General features: G+C 46.9%; 1 protein-coding gene across 4 annotated transcripts in view; it reads right to left on the bottom strand.

Annotated features, from left to right (window-relative positions):
* LOC147899186 (5'-3' exoribonuclease 4-like) overlaps window positions 1-16,355 on the bottom strand; it is a 119,844-nt gene that overhangs the window by 27,761 nt on the left and 75,728 nt on the right. The window lies entirely within an intron of this gene.

Below are 16,355 nucleotides of genomic sequence, written 5' to 3'. Positions count from 1 at the left end.
TTCTTACTAGATCCGATCACCTTGGAATGAAGGCTGGATCTTGGGGAGAGCAACCACCAAATGCCCGCATTTGCACCTCTATGATCGTAATGAGGTAGGGACGGAGGAGCACAAGCTTCTCTCTTGTTCCGCGCATGCACAAGTCTGACAGACGTATGAACAGAGCTTGCCTAGATGTCATCAGGTGTCAGACCCTCTCTATAACCATGATACTTGAAAGCACTTATGTGTTCCCCCATCAAGATCAGCTTCTTCACCAAAGTTCAAGCTAGGTCAAGGCCTTTGGTCTTCAATCTATGCTATATATCTGATATCACTTATGTACAGCATTGGCACATGGCTTGAGTATGCTACACCATTACACGTACTTGGGCAATTGTAGCTTTCATGCTTTTGCTTTTACTTTTGTATTCATGAGTGGGTTCCATGTAAGACTGTCCTAATTGTCCCTAGCATAGGGATTACTCGGACGGCCAGCAGGTTGCAGTTCTACATCACAAGGTGGTCATATGGGCTGATGCTCGACACCTCTCTAGTTTTTTGCCCTGCGTGTCATTTCAGATGGAGCAGCCAGAGCCCCAAAATATGGGAATTACATTGCATCGATAGCACATCCTTTGCGCCTCCACCTAGTTTCATGCCAAACATCGGGCAATTGACTAGGTTACAGCTCTCTATACCCATGCAGGTGAAGCCAACAATTCTTGATCAACCTATTGGTGTGCATCTTTAATTAGGCATGCCGATGAGTCTTCCCATGAGCACCACTTGTATTTGCACCAAATGTAGCAATGGGGTACTTTGGAAAATATATATCACGCAAGGAATGAGGTCATGGTTTCTTCACTTGGAAAGACTTAACATGCAGAAAAGTGATTCAAGGTCATATCACTTGACTAAGATCCACAATCCTGGAGCACGATATTGATGAGGTGATACACAACAACCAGAAAGAACTTGTCTGTTGAGGTGCATGATCGGGATCAAGTCTTGTTGGCAAAAGGCAAGAACAATACTCATTTGGGTGAGGCCATTAGGACTGATTCAGCTCAGCCATTAAAAAATTTTAGATGTCGGCCCAAAAAGAAGGGTCAATCAGCTCAGCCATTCAAAATTTTCAGATAATGCAAGTTGGCCCAAAAAGAGAAGTCAGTGTCGTTTCTAAAAGAAGCATGGACAACATCATAACAATATATGCAAGAAGAAGTTGGAGGGAGAAACAGTGTCACAAGATACATTTCTAGAAACGTTTCTAGAATTTTACAAGCGTTTTGTCTAGAAACGCCTAAAAATATGTATTTTGTATAAAATATATAAATTACATAAACACACATACCTCGACTACACACATACACAGTGAGCAGACAACCTGGTAGCTTACAGGTGACATTCTACAGCCTACACGCAAAGAGTTGAGTGACGAGTCTCACCATAGATGTAGATCTTACTGGTTGCAAGTACACCGTACATTATGCATAATGCTACACAGTGCATGCATATGCCATAGCCCATATTTTAAACAGTAAAATTTATAATACAAAATCAAGATTCAAATTTTATCATGATTCATTCAACTTCAAAGTTCAAGTTTAAAGTTTCAACTTTAAATATTAAATTTTAATGCCAATTTGAAGTTTAAACTTTGAAGATACGCATCGCGAAAGATGGTCCCTGCCACATGAATCAAATTTTATTGCTCAAGACTCAAGAGTCAATCATCGATACAAAAAAAACAAAATGTAATACATGTAACATGTCAAATCATTGATGTCAAAATGATAAACTGACAACTGTATACATAATCCATGAAACAAGTTGCTCCAACCTGTTGATCTACTGAACGCTCAGCCTGACATAATTTATAAAGGACAGAGAAGTCAATTCTCACAACTCAAGAGCTATTTTTCAATATATAACATACAATCTATATTTATAGACTTAGTAATTAAGAACTTACTTGTTTCTCTTCTTGGTCTGTATGTCTACACATATACTCCATATCCTCTCAGCTGCACCTGATGTGCAATCTTGTGAGAGGATGCAAATAGCTAGGGCCTGCAATGAGAGATTCAAAATCCCAAATTTCTCCCACCAAGTAAGAGCCAAGTTCCAACAACCTATTGTCTCTTTCCTTGGCAATTGCACAGGAGAAATGACCCATGTCATTGCAGAGCTTCACTATATCCTCTTCAATTCTATTGCAATTTGCAATACAAAAGTAATTAGATAAATCATAATATAAACTTAAAAGCAATTCGCATACTGCAAGCTGCAGTAATCATGCTAGCAACTAAATTGCTAATCTTGAATCTAGATTCTTACAACATAATGAAGGAGGTGTCGAATCTCAGCAATTTTGGTAGAGGTACCTCCACTATGCCAAGAAGATCCCCTCTGGAATGGCATGGCAAGGACCTTTACCCTAGCCTCCCTCCCATAAGAAATGTGATTGAACTCGAGGGGAAGATCACATTAATGTCACCACCAACTTGCATACTGACCTCCTTGTGCTAGATGTGCCATATCTCTTGATAAAAATGGTATCTTGCCACACATCCCGCCTTGTGCTTCCACCGGCACGTCTCGAGGCCATGGTTGGATAATGGGATGAAGAAGGGCTTGGAAGTGTTGGAGAGGGAATGCAAGTAGAGCTATCGATAGAGCAAGGGATTGGCAAGGCTAGAGGTTGAAGAGGACAGAGGTGGGAGAGGATAGAGAATAGAAGAGAGGACAGAGGTTGGAGAGGATAGAGAGAGTAGAACTGTAGAACTAGAGGGTACAGGCTAGGATAAGGGATTTAGCAGGGGGGGGACGGGGTGGTTACAGTAAGGAGCTATGGAGACAAGCAGCGAGATGCAGCAGCGGAACCAAGCAGATTCGGCGCCAAAAATGATGAAAAGACACAGCCTTTGTGCCATAAAAATGCTTTTGACAGCAAAGAATGGATGGATGCAATGAAAGCTGAGTTACAATCTATTGCCAAAAACGACACATGGGAATTAGTAGATCTCCCACCTGACAAGCATGCCATTGGAACGCGGTGGGTCTACTAATTAAAAAGGAAATCTGATGGCAGCATAGATCGATACAAAGCCCGTCTTGTTGCAAAAGGGTATGCCCAACAACAAGGCATTGACTTTGAGGAGACATTTGCTCCCACCTCCAGGATTACTACCATTCGATGTGTCATTGCCATTGCAGCCCATCATCATTGGCAAGTGCACCAACTTGACATCAAGACCGCTTTTCTTCATCGGCATCTGCAGGAAGAAGTTTATGTCACACAACCTCCTAGCTTTGAGGTTGTTAATTCTGAAAATAAGGTATGCCGGCTTAGAAAAGCCCTTTATGGTTTGAAGCACGCACCCAGGGCATGGTATGCCAAAATTCATGCACACTTACTACCGCTTGGTTTTCAGAATAGTCCCACAGAGCCCACTCTTTATTTCCGTGGGAGTGGATCTGATTTTCTAGTGCTGATTTTATATGTGGATTGTATGCTTATCATGGGCCCAGATACTCAGCAAATTGCAGCCTTCAAGGCTGATTTGCAGCAGATTTTTGACATGTCAGACATGGGACGGCTCCATTATTATTTGGGCATTCAGTTTGCTCATGTTGAGGGGGGTATCATGATGTCTCAATCCAAGTATATTGGACAGCTCCTTGATCGTTTTCAGTTTGAGAATTGCAAGCCAATCTCTACTCCAGTGGACCCTGGCTTCAAATTCTCAGCTCATGATGGGAGCCCACCATGTGATATCACTCTTTATCAGCAGGCTGTTGGATGCCTTATTTATTTATGTCATAGCAAACCTGACTTGCACTATGCAGTATCTCAGCTCAACAGATTCATGCACATGCCCAGTTCACAGCATTGGCAGGCAGTGAAGAGAGTCTTCAGATATCTCAGATGCACTCAGGATTTAGCCCTCTTCTACGGTGATCAGGGTTCACTTACCATGCATGCTTACACGGATAGTGATTGGGCAGAATGTTCCGACACCAGAGTATCACATACTGGCAATTGTTTTTTGCTTGGCAATTCATGTATTTCTTGGCTCAGCAAGAAGCAACCGACAGTTGCCACGTCTAGCTGTGAGGCTGAGTACAGGGCAGCTTTCACCGCTACAGTAGAGTGTGTTTGGCTTCGACAGTTACTTACAGATCTTGGTATTTGCCAGACATCCTCCACTATTGTCTACACTGACAGCCAGAGTGCTTTGGCCATTGCGCGTAACCCAGTGTTTCATGCGCGTACCAAGCATATTGAAGTTCACTATCATTATGTTCGGGAGCGGTTGTCAGCAGGAGACATAGAGTTCTCCTATCTTCCCACAGAGGACAACATCGCACATATGTTTACAAAGGCACTTCCTCGTCCCAAGTTCGAAGTCTTCCGACAAGCTTTACACTTGGTTCCCTTTGTTACATGATCTGACATTCCTTGTACATTCATAGGTGGCTATATCCTTTTGGATGAACATGTGCCACCATGACCAGAAACTACGAGGTATTCTGAGACGTTTCCAGAGTACTTCAGCCCATCCCATGGAGGGGGGTTTGTAGGCCATCTTCTGGTGGTTCTAGTGTTGCCCTATAGGCCATGGTATGTGCCTTGTAGGCATAAGTGTAGGCACTTATAGTGTTAGTGCCTACTAGGCCACATAGGACACTTAGTCCTATGTGACACCTAGGACACTTAGTCCTAGGTCTAGGTACAAGTACTTTGTACTTGTGTTTCTTCATTTTATCTAAGATTTGACGTGACTGCTCTATTGACTCGTCTTGTACCTGCACTCTCTCTCTCTCTCTTCGTTTCATACCTTCACCTGACGAGTCCTTGTCCTCGCGTTGAAGTCCCCCACTAGAAGGACTTCTCCACGGCTAGAAATGTCAACGATGGACTGATAAAGGGTAGCAAATAGGGATGTCTCATCATCACCTCGAATATCTCTGGCAAAGTGGGAGGTCTCCGGGGGGAAGTAGCAAACTGCGACAAACAAATCCTGGCTGTCGATGTGTCGTATCCGGATCCAAAGAAATCTAGAATGTGTCTCTCTCTGCTCTACTGAAATGATCTCGCGAAGTGTGGATCTGAAAAGGACTGCAACTCCACCTGAACCTCGAACTCCTCATGTACCTCTCGTCTCATCTCTGTAGGCAGACTCCCATGTATATCCGCTGACTATTGGGAGAGGGCGCTCTGGACTCTGATGTGTCTCTGTATAGAAGACTATGTCGTGGCTTGTATAGGATTCCGAGAAGTTCCCTGGTTCTGACCATAAGGTACCATTACAGTTCCAAATGGTACAGGACAGGGTCTCGGATATCTGAGTCTCATAGGCCCCGCTTCCCTGTGTAGGGGAGGGGACAAGTGTCCTACGGGGGCCTATAAGAAGTCGTCCCTCTCGTACCACTGCCCACTTCCCCTCCTTTCGGGCCCGATCCCGCTGCTGCAGCAAAGAGCGCCTCTCCTCAACCTGTAGAGGTGTGAGGTCCTCATCCATAGAGATCGCTGGCTCATTTCGAAGGACTGACCTGCGTCGTAGAGCTGAAAGTCGTGCCTGAGTGTCATGAAATCGTATGATCAAAGGTTGCTCTCGATTGGGATCTTTCCCCACCCGCCATGCCCTCTCTATCCTGTGCTCAGCCACACCCAGGGTAGCGGTCACGAACGCAATCGCATCTACCATCGGTGTAGCTTCAGTGCGTGGGATCCCGCATACTCTGATGTTGAGAGCCTTACTGGCTCTCTGCTGCTGCTCCATGAGGATAGCCGAAACGGTGACCCTTGCGGGTTCCCGTTTGGCCACGTCAACCCATCTAGAAGTCTCCTCAATAGCAAATTGCATGCTCGCAATCTGTGCCTCGACAACCGGGGTACTTCCTGGGGCAGTGTGTATGGTTGTGACCTCTTGTCGGAGCTGCATGATATCATGTCTGAGTCCCTGAATAAGACCCGCCTGCTCCCCAATGGCCCTAGCCTGCTCCTGTATGATGCGGCTCTGCTCTTGGTTGAAGCGGACCTGCTCCCATGCGAAGCGAGCCAACTCCATCTCACGCTCACGAAAACTATGTATCTCCGTGAGTAGGGTCTCACGGGCCTCTGGTGTGTCAGTCCACCCATGTCCATGCTGAAACTGTGGCAACTGTCGCATGAAAGAGTGGGACTGAGTCCGAAAACTGGACGGTGGCTGAGTGAGGAACGGAGATGACAGTGGAATGGATGAGGCAATCCCAACGGGGTGTGGGAGGGTGGGCTGACTGAGAGGGAGAGGGGAGAGTGAAGCGTAATGCGGCACAGTGTATGACACCTCCGAAGTAGGTGTCATAAGCTGTGCGAGAGCTGTAACAGGAGAAGAGGGAAAGGGAACAACAACCGACGCCATGGGCATGAGTATGTCACTGATCGTAGATGTAGATGGAGCTGAGACTGAAACTAGAGCTGGGCCTGAAGCGGGGACTGAAGTCGAAGTAGAGATAGAGATAAAGGGAGCTGAGGTTGGAGCTGAAAACGAAACTGACACTGTAGCGGGAGTTGAGGTTGAGGTTGAGGTAGAGATAGATGCTAAAGAAGCTGAGGCGGGTCCTACCTTTACCTTGCTGTTTACCCCGAGTCCACTTCGGTTGTAACGTGTGTTCACATCCTCCAAATTCAGTTGTGTCATTTGCTTTTTTTTATTGTTGTTATTTTCGTCTTTCTTGGCTTTGTCCCCCATTCTCTTGGGGTGCGGGTGCAGATCTTAGTGTTAATGTTCAGCCGGGAGCGGGAGCACCAGTTCCCCCCCCATAATGGGAGGTGTTAGAATTATAGATATAATTCAGCAGTGACCAATGTAATTTAATAAGCTAGTTAGGGGCACTTTTCCCTCTTTAAGAGGTTTTTTTCCCTAACCGCAGTTAGTCCACTAACTATGGTTAGTGACTACTAAAGTTTTGTCACTAGCACAAAACCTTATCTCACTCTTTTTCAGTTGTACTTACACACTCTTCTATTGCAACTAAGTTTTTAAGCTTTCAGCTCTCAGCTCACTCTCTTGCTCTCTCTCTCCCCAAATCTTACATTTGGTATCAGATCAGGTTCAAGAGCTCCGTGCTCCCTGCTCCCTTCAGCTCCTGCTCTCTGCCTCCAGCTCCAGCCCAACATCTCCCTGCTCCAATCGCTCGCTGTCCGTACTGATCTGCCGTACCTGCGCTGTCCGTACTGATCGTGATTGTCCGTACCTGCGCTGATCGTGCGTACCTACTGCTTCCATACAACTCCTACAACACCTTCCGTACTATACATCGTCGTCTGTACGTTCGCCGTACATCTGTGACAGTAAATCCGTACAACAGGTCGTCGGCCGTACCGCACGTGTGATCGCCATACATACCATCTTGCGTCAGTTCCGTATAGCCAGTCGAAGCTACTTCGCACGACCGTACAGCTGTAGCGCCTGCCCCGTACGTACCTACGCTGACGCCCATACCAGCACACCTGCAGTCTCGTCGCCGTACAGCTGCCCTGTAGGGAACTCCCGTACAACGTACAGCTCTTGCAGCTAGTCCGTACAGTTCGTCGTACGGTGCTACTTCCATGCAGTTCGCCATAAGTATCTGCGCCGTACACCTATCCTACGCCGTACATCCCAGATCTGCTTGTTCGTACATCAGTACCTGCTCATCCGCACGTGTGGCAGATCTGTACCTGCTCATCCGTACTCTGTTGTACAATCACCGTACCAGCAGATCTGGTGGTATTTGTGCATACATTTCCAGTCTTTTGCAGTCATTTGGGTATTTTCGGGTTCATAGTTGCTTGTGAAGCAGACATTGCAGGCAGATTCAGAGGTTTAGCCCAAAAATTTGGGGCTTTCTGCTGAAATTGCAAAATTTGGAGCTTTCTGTGCTTTTTGCCCCTTTCCCGTTGCAATTTCAACCTTGAAATTTGGGGCTTTCAGTTTTGCAGTACAATTTCTTGCAGAAATTTTTTTAGGGGATTTTGTGATTACACTGCAATCTCGCAGTGAAATTTGGGGCTTTTGCAGACAGAGCGCAATTCTTGCAACATTTGGGGCTTTTGATCAATTTGCCCCTTTCTGGTTGCAATTTCAGGCCTATTTTGGGGCTTTTGTGTTGGGAGAACAATTTTGGAGATTTCAGTTCATACTGCCTTTCTTGAAGTGTTTTGCAACACTTTTGGCAGATTCTGGAGAGTTTTTTGATGCTTGGACAGATTTCTGACAGTGCAAGTGCAGAAATCTGAGTTGCATTTACAGCCAGTGCTTGGCTGTGTTTTTTGGGAGTTGTGCATTTCATTCCCAGTAAGGGAATTCAGTTTTGTATCTGCTAAAATCTCTTTCTCAGATATGGCCCAGCAAAATCAGAATGATTTTCAGTTCGGTGGTCTTTCACAGGAAGACAAGTTGGATGGTACCAACTACTCCCTCTGGAGTTTTATGGTACGCAATATTCTGATTTCTCGCAATTTATGGGATTATGTGAATGGGGGTGAGATCCGACCAGCAGGTATAGCACCTAATACCCCTCCCCAGCAAGGAGGTGGAAGAGGGTGCAGCTGCAGGACAAGTTGGCGGTGCAGCTATAGCCACTACTCCAGAACAGAAAAAATTAGCTTTGTCATGCATCTCTCTTTCAGTGAAAAGATTTATCATTCCGCATATCCGGTCATGTAAGACCTCGAAGGCAGCGTGGGATATCTTAGAAAGCATGTATCCAGCCCGGAATGATGCAAGGGTATCTTTCTTGAAAAGAGAGTTAAGTAATACACATATGGAAGAGGGTGACTCCATGTCAGTTCACCTCACAAAGCTACAGGATCTCAGAGAGCAATTATTGAACATTGATGAGATTATTCCTGATTCAGAGATGATTACGACCACTCTGAATTTTCTTCCTGAGTCTTATCTCAGCTTTCATACCTCGCTGAACTTATCATTGAGGGGGCTTGCAAATCCTCTCACTTTTCATGAGTTGATAGGACTTCTACTTCAGGAAGAGCAGACCAGGAAAAACTTGGCTTCACATGCAGGTTAACAAGCTATGCTCTCAAAGTTCAAGTCAAAAACAAAGGGACAGGCAAAGACATCAGTAAATCAGCCTTCCAGGGGGTCAGGACAGCCTTCATAGAAGGCTAAAAATGATGCAAGTAAGCCCAAGAAGAAGGGTTTTTGTCATTACTGCAAAAAGCCAGGTCATCACATTGCAGAATGCAAGAAAAGCCTTGCAAAAGAGAAGAAAAACAGCTCCGGTATGGCTGTTTCAGATTCAGCTCCTCATGCATCTGACAGTGGGGATGCTGCAGCCAACTTTGTTGGACAGGATTATGCCTTTTTATCTTGCATTTCAGATTCTAGGCTGGCTGTTCCAGATGCTCGGGATAGTACAGCCACTTGTAATGATGATACATATGCCTTTTTGACTTGCAGTTATGATCCTTCCACAGATGCATCAGCTTTCAGTGTCAATGAAACACTGAATACTTGGTATTTTGACAGCGGTGCCTCCAAACATATCACTTCTAGGAAGTGTCTCTTTACTTCCTTGCATCAACCTCCCGTTGGTAAGAAAGTCACTTGTGCCAACGACTCGTCATATTCAGTACGTGGTACAGGAGAAGTTGAGCTTACCGCCATTGATGGCTCAGTTTTCAGACTTTCAGATGTCTTATATGTGCCTGGTATCACCAAGAATCTCCTTTCAGTGTCGACTCTTAACAGAGCTGGATTTCAGGTCATCTTTGAGGATGACAAATGTGCTGTCCGGGACAGAGAAAATGATTATGCCTTGAGATTATCTGGTACTCTACTGCGTGGGCTTTTTCAGCTTGATTTTTTTGAGAAAAGAGCAGCCCATGCTATTGCAGTTTCTACTCCTACTGCTGCCATGCAGAATGCAGAGTTATGGCATGCCAAATATGGCCACATGCTTTACAACAACTTGATGACACTTCAGAAGCACTCCATGGTTGATGCATTGCCACCTCTTGAAATACCTCCTCCACATACCTGTGAAGGGTGCATTTTAGGCAAGATGCACAGATTCCCCTTCAAAAAGGATGGTTCAATTAAAGCTGTCCGAAAATTACAGCTTATACACAGTGATGTCTGTGGTCCCATGAGGACTCCATCATTGGGTGGTCATCTCTACTTTGTTACTTTTATTGATGATTACTCCAATTTCACTTAGGTCTTTGGGCTGAAGCGCAAATCAGAAGTGTTCATGGTGTTTAAACACTTTTCAGCCGTGGTTGAAAATGAAACTGGACTCAAGATACAAACATTGCGCACAGATAGAGGTGGGGAATACTTGTCTGCAGATTTTGATGCTTTTCTGAAAGACAAGGGTATTGTGCATCAGCTCACAGTGAGGCTGACCCCTCAGCAAAATGGCAAAGTTGACAGGAAAAATAGAACTCTTATGGAGATGGACAGATGTATGCTGAAAAGCAAACACATGCCTCATAAATTCTGGCTTGAAGGTCTAATGTGTGCCAACTACATCTTAAATCGGACTCCCACTAAGGCTTTGAAAACAAAAACTCCCTATGAAGTCTGGAATGGGAGAAAGCCTTCAGTGGATCATTTCTGTGTCTTTGGATGCCTTGCATATGCTCATGTGCCAGTTGAATTTCGGCATAAGTTGTCAGATAAAGCAATTAAGTGCATATTTATTGGGTACAGTGCAGAAAGCAAAGGGTACCGTCTCTACAATCTTGCTACACGCAAGATCATTGTCAGTAGAGATGTGATATTTGCAGAAAATTCAGCTCACACTCAGGCTGAATTTCATTGCCTTGGGTTCCCCTGCTGATATTTCTGATGCAAATCAGAATTTACAGCCACCTCCCGATGCTCCAGTTCAGCCACAGGATGTCTTGCCACCTCCACAGGCAGTGGAACAGATAGTTCAGCAAGAAATTGCAGACATACATGCAGCAAAAACAGTCCCAAACTGGCTGTTACAGACTCTTAGGGAGAGTAAGATTGATGCTCCATTACCTGGCAGGACTCACAGTGCAGTAAGGCACATGGAAGGTGCTAATTTAGTGGAATCAGCATATGCAGGTACTCTTCTCGATGACGAGGAGCCTGCAACATTCGAAGAGGCAAAGGACAATGTGCATTGGATGAATGCCATGCACGATGAGTTGCAGTCCATTAAGAAAAATCAGACTTGGGATGTCGTAGACTTGCCACCAGGTAAACACGCCATTGGTACACGATGGGTTTTCAAGGTGAAACGAAAGCCAGATGGCTCCATTGACAGATACAAGGCAAGGCTGGTTGCCAAAGGCTATGCTCAAAAAAAGGGCATAGATTATGAGGAGACTTTTGCTCCTACATCCCGGATGACCACCATCCGATCAGTTATTGCAATGGCTGCACATTTTGAGTGGAATGTTCATCAGTTGGACATTAAAACAGCCTTCCTAAACGGAGTCTTGTTGGAAGAGGTTTATGTCAAACAACCTCCAGGCTTTGAAATTACAGCAAATGCACTTCAGGTATGCAAGCTAAATAAAGCTTTGTACGGGCTGAAACAAGCCCCTCGTGCATGGTATGCCAAGATTCATGCCTTTTTGACCAGCAAGGGGCTGCATAATAGTCCTACTGAGAGCACCCTCTACATCAAGAAGGATGGTGGGGAAATTTTAGTCATCATTCTTTATGTCGATGACTTACTGCTCACAAGGTCCAATGAAGATAATATTGCAGATTTCAAAGCTGATTTGCAGACCAACTTTGACATGTCAGATTTGGGGCTGCTTCACTTTTATTTGGGGATCCAGTTCTCTCAAGAGAGACGTGGCACTGTTATGTCTCAGTCCAAGTATGTGCAGAAACTATTGGACAGATTTAACATGCATGATTGTAAGCCCATAGCCACTTCCATGGAGCCGGGGCTGAAACTCACAATGCATGATGCAGGAGAATCAGTTGATGCCACATTTTACAGTCAGGCTGTTGGATGCCTCATCTATCTCTGCAACACTAGGCCTGATATTCAGTTTACAGTATCTCAGGTGAGCAGGTATATGCACAGCCCAAAAACTATGCATTGGCAGGCAGTTAAGCGCATCTTCCGTTATTTGCAGGGCACGAAGTCTTTTGGCTTGTTATTTCCCAGGGGGGCTGACTTGCAGATGCATGCCTACAGTGATTCAGATTGGGCTGGTGATTATGACACTAGGCAGTCCACTAGTGGCAATTGTTCCTTTTTGGGTAAATCTTGCATTTCCTGGCTGAGCAAGAAACAATCTACAGTGGCTACCTCATCATGTGAAGCTAAGTACAGGGCAGATTTCACAACAACAGTTGAATGTCTCTGGCTACGACGTCTATTTGCTGATCTTCATCTGTCATTGGAGGGTCCTTCTCCAATTCTCACTGATAGTCAGAGTGCCATTGCAGTGGCAAAGAATCCAGTGTTTCATGCTCGCACGAAGCACATTGAGGTTCACTATCATTACGTCAGAGAGAAGTTGCATGCAGGAGAGATCAGCATGATCTTTGTGTCCACACATGACAATGTTGCAGATATTTTCACCAAAGCACTTCCACGTGAAAAGTTCGAGACATTTCGCAGTGCCCTAAACTTATATCCGTTTGGTGATTAATCATCCTTGTACATGACATTGGCACTGCAGGGGGGTGTTAGAATTATGGATATAATTCAGCAGTTACCAATGTAATTTAATAAGCTAGTTAGGGGCATTTTCCCTCTTTAAGAGGTTTTTCCCCTTAACCGCAGTTAGTTCACTAACTATGGTTACTGACTACTAAAGTTTTGTCACTAGGACAAAACCTTATCTCACGCTTTTTCAGTTGTACTTACACACTCTTCTATTGCAACTAAGTTTTTAAGCTTTCAGCTCTCAGCTCACTCTCTTACTCTCTCTCCCCAAATCTTACAGGAGGCACGTCCAGTGCGAGGTGGTGGAGAGGTAGTGCACAAGCCTGAAGTGGAGAGGCAGCCAAGAGGTGGAGAAGGAGGAGAGGCTAAGATGGCGATGATTTTTTTAAATTTTTTTTTAAGATGGTTGTGATTTCCTTTTTATTTCCCACACCCAAAAAAAAAAAGGCGAGGGGAGCAGAGAAGGGAGAGGGGGGGGGGGGGGGGGGGGGGGGGGCGGTGGATGAGCGGAAAAGGAGGGAGGGAGGTGGGTGTTGGCTGAGTGAGGGGGTAGCGGGGAGCGAGGGGTGGCTGAGGGAAGCGAGGGGCTGAGCGGGAGCAAGGAGAGAGAAGGGAGGGTGCGGGTAGCGAGAAGGGGGCTGAGCGGGAGCGAGGAGCGGTGGGCTGAGGGGAGCGAGGGGTGGCTGAGGGGAGCGAGGGGTGGCTGAGGGGGCTGAGCGGGAGCGAGAAGGGGGGTGCGGGTAGCTGCAACAGCGCCCAGGGAGGGCTGAGCGGGGGTTTGGGGGGGGGGGGGGGGGGGGGGGGTAGCGGAGGGTGGCGGAGGGCTGAGCGGGAGGGGTGGGTAGCGGGGGGGGGGGGGGGGGTAGCGGAGGGTGGCGGAGGGCTGAGCCGGGGGGGTAGCGGGGGCTTAGCGGGGGGCTGAGCGAGGGTGGCGTAGGGGTAGCGGAGGGCTGAAGGGAGGGGGGGGTAGCAAAGGGTAGCGGAGGGCTGAGCGGGGGGACTGAGCGAGGGTAGGGGAGGGCTGAGCGGGGGGTAGCGGGGGGGCTGAGCGAGGGTAGCAGAGGGCTGAGCGGGGGGGTAGCGGGGGACTGAGAGCGGAGGGGTAGCAGGGGGCTGAGAGCGGAGGGGTAGCGGAGGAGCTCGGGGAGAGGGGCAGCTAGAGAGGTATTGGAGCAGGATCTTTCCAGCCCATTGAAGCTCTACTAGAGCATGCAGAGATGGGAGAGTGCTCCAATGTTTCAATGAGAGGGAGAGCTCAAGTGTGCTCCAATGCTTCAATGAGAGGGAGAGTGAGGTCAAACTCCCATTGGAGTGCAACAGCATACTAAAGCTCAAGTTCTCTTGGGCAGTGCTACCTATCCCAGCAACTTACATTCGTGAGGTGAGCGACAAACTCGGACGTTGCATTTGTGGGCTATGCCACGGCACATTGGTTTCCCATTGAGGTGTTTGTGCTCCCAAGGAAAAAATTCCCAAAATATTCCTTGCATCCCTTCCACAGCACAAGGGACTTCCAAGGCAATTTTTTGTTGACTGACTGGAGGAAGGCCCTACTGTGTCACAAGGCTGCAATGGTAGACAAATCCTGAGATTAGAGAGCGTGCGTACGAATCTTTGTGGAGTTACTGTGTCATTGGTTCCAATGTCGAGGTGGTTTGTCAAGCCACTACAAGCGGTTGGTAATGGTTCGAAAACAATCTCCAACAGCCAGCCATGGAGTTGAGATGACACGCCTAGAGGTGAAGCACTGATCCCCCCCCCCCCCCCCTTGCAAGGAGACCAGATCCACCCAAGGGAGAGAGACAAGGGTGTCAATGCTAGGGTTTGGAATGCACATAGAGAGAGAGAGAGAGAGAGAGAGAGAGAGAAATTTTATTAAAGTCTTCGGAAGACCGATGGGTCTATGAGACTACGAAAAAACCTGAATACAATGAGCTGTGGTGGTGTAGCTACTAAACGAGCATCCACACCAATGCAGAATGCAATAAAATGCAAAATGGCAGTACTAAGTCCTAAGTCCAACATAGTCATATCCCGACTATATATATATATCAATCACAACATCATCATCACCATCATCATCATAACCATCATCATCATCATCGTCAGCAACACAACATCAGGATGGATGAGGCTGTGGAAGCAAAGGCATGAGGTCAGCAATAGAACGTTGTCGCCCCCTCAACGGTGCAGTCCTGGTACGTCACCTGGTCTTAGCTTTGCGTCTAACCAAGGCCACTGTGACCCCCGTAAGTCGGGCTCCAATCTTAAACAAGGACGGGATGTCCCCAAGTGTGATCTGTGAGTCAACCCTCTGTCTGAGTTATCGGGTCACACGCTCCGGGTCGCGGTCATGTCAAGGTCTCGCCTCATGGGGGTCTATGTGATCTGGCTGAAAGAACTCCATGATACAGCTCTGAGAGGTATCAATCGAGGAAGAAGTCTACTCCTGTCTCCGTGCTCGGAGTATCCTCTTGCGGTGTTTGAGCACCTCATGAATGCAACCAGCCAAACACCGATGGTCTGGGTAGGAGAGGAAACGGGGCAAAACCCCATAACTATCTCTGAAGAGGCAATAGAAACGTCCTCAAATCTCATAGTAAACATGACACTTGAAGATGAAATGCTCCTTTGTCTCAACCTCCTGCATGTCACACAGTGTGCATATGCGCCTCCCTGGGTAACCGCTCTGCTCTTCCGCTCTCGATACGAAGTCTATGTGAAGAGACCCGGAACTGCCCAAGGGAGATCCTCAATGAGTGGGGTAGGTGAATTTGCGTGTATCCTGGTGGATGAATAAAACCCTCCGCTGTGATATGTAAGAAGCGATCTCTGTAGAAGCCCAACTTCACTGGAAGATCACTCGGGCCCAACCAAGTCCAGAATGTCTGTAGCCGTAGTAGATCCTCACGAATAACCTGGTTGACCTCGTGTGATAGGAGGGGAGAGAAAGGAGTATCCATGCTGTACTGGAAAGGGGGTAGTCTGTCCATGTGGAGCCCTAGTCCTGCAAACCATCTCTCTATGCGTGCATACCAACACCTCTGATCTCCCTCTGCTGCAAGTGCCATAGAAGAGGACAGTGCTAACCATGGTATCCTGAAACACCTGGATGTGTAATCCCCATACTCCCTGACTCAGGTTAGATATGTAATGACCTGAAATGCAGCATCTAGCTGTAATGGGGGTGACCCAAACTCCGCCCGAATGATCTGGTGAGGGATAGATGGCTTACCACGGATCATCCGTGATAACATGAGAACCTGTAGCCGCTCCACCCTGGCCCACTCTGTATCCGACAAAGGCCCCCCAACATGGGCTGCCATACATTCCTGCAAGGCGGACTTCTCTCTCTCTCTCTCTCTCTCTCTCTCTCTCTCTCTCTCTCTCTCTCTCTCTCTCTCTCTCTCCCCCCCCCCCCCGAAGACGAAGCTCTTTCCATCGACTCCAACTAACAAGAACCCATTCTACGCTGCCATGGCGTCGACACCTTCTCCTTATGCCTTGACTTTTCACAGATTTCAAAGCAAGCTTGATCCACATGAGCGGATCTACTTCCTACAACAAGAACTCAAAGATGCAAAGCTTCGTATTGCTTCCCTCGAGAAGACAGTTTCAGAAATGAAGAATGAAGGCAGACAGGAGGTAATCCAAGAAGTCCTATAGCAATGCAATACTGCAACTCCTACACCACAGCTTGTAGCCAAGGTCCA

The sequence above is a fragment of the Dipteris shenzhenensis genome, chromosome 8 (genome assembly GCF_047967505.1).
Source record: "Dipteris shenzhenensis isolate YYH24624 ecotype China chromosome 8, Dip_SZ_1.0, whole genome shotgun sequence".
Lineage (NCBI taxonomy): Eukaryota > Viridiplantae > Streptophyta > Polypodiopsida > Gleicheniales > Dipteridaceae > Dipteris > Dipteris shenzhenensis.
The sequence above is the reverse complement of the archived record's forward strand: the minus strand, read 5'-3'. Positions and strand labels throughout refer to the sequence as shown.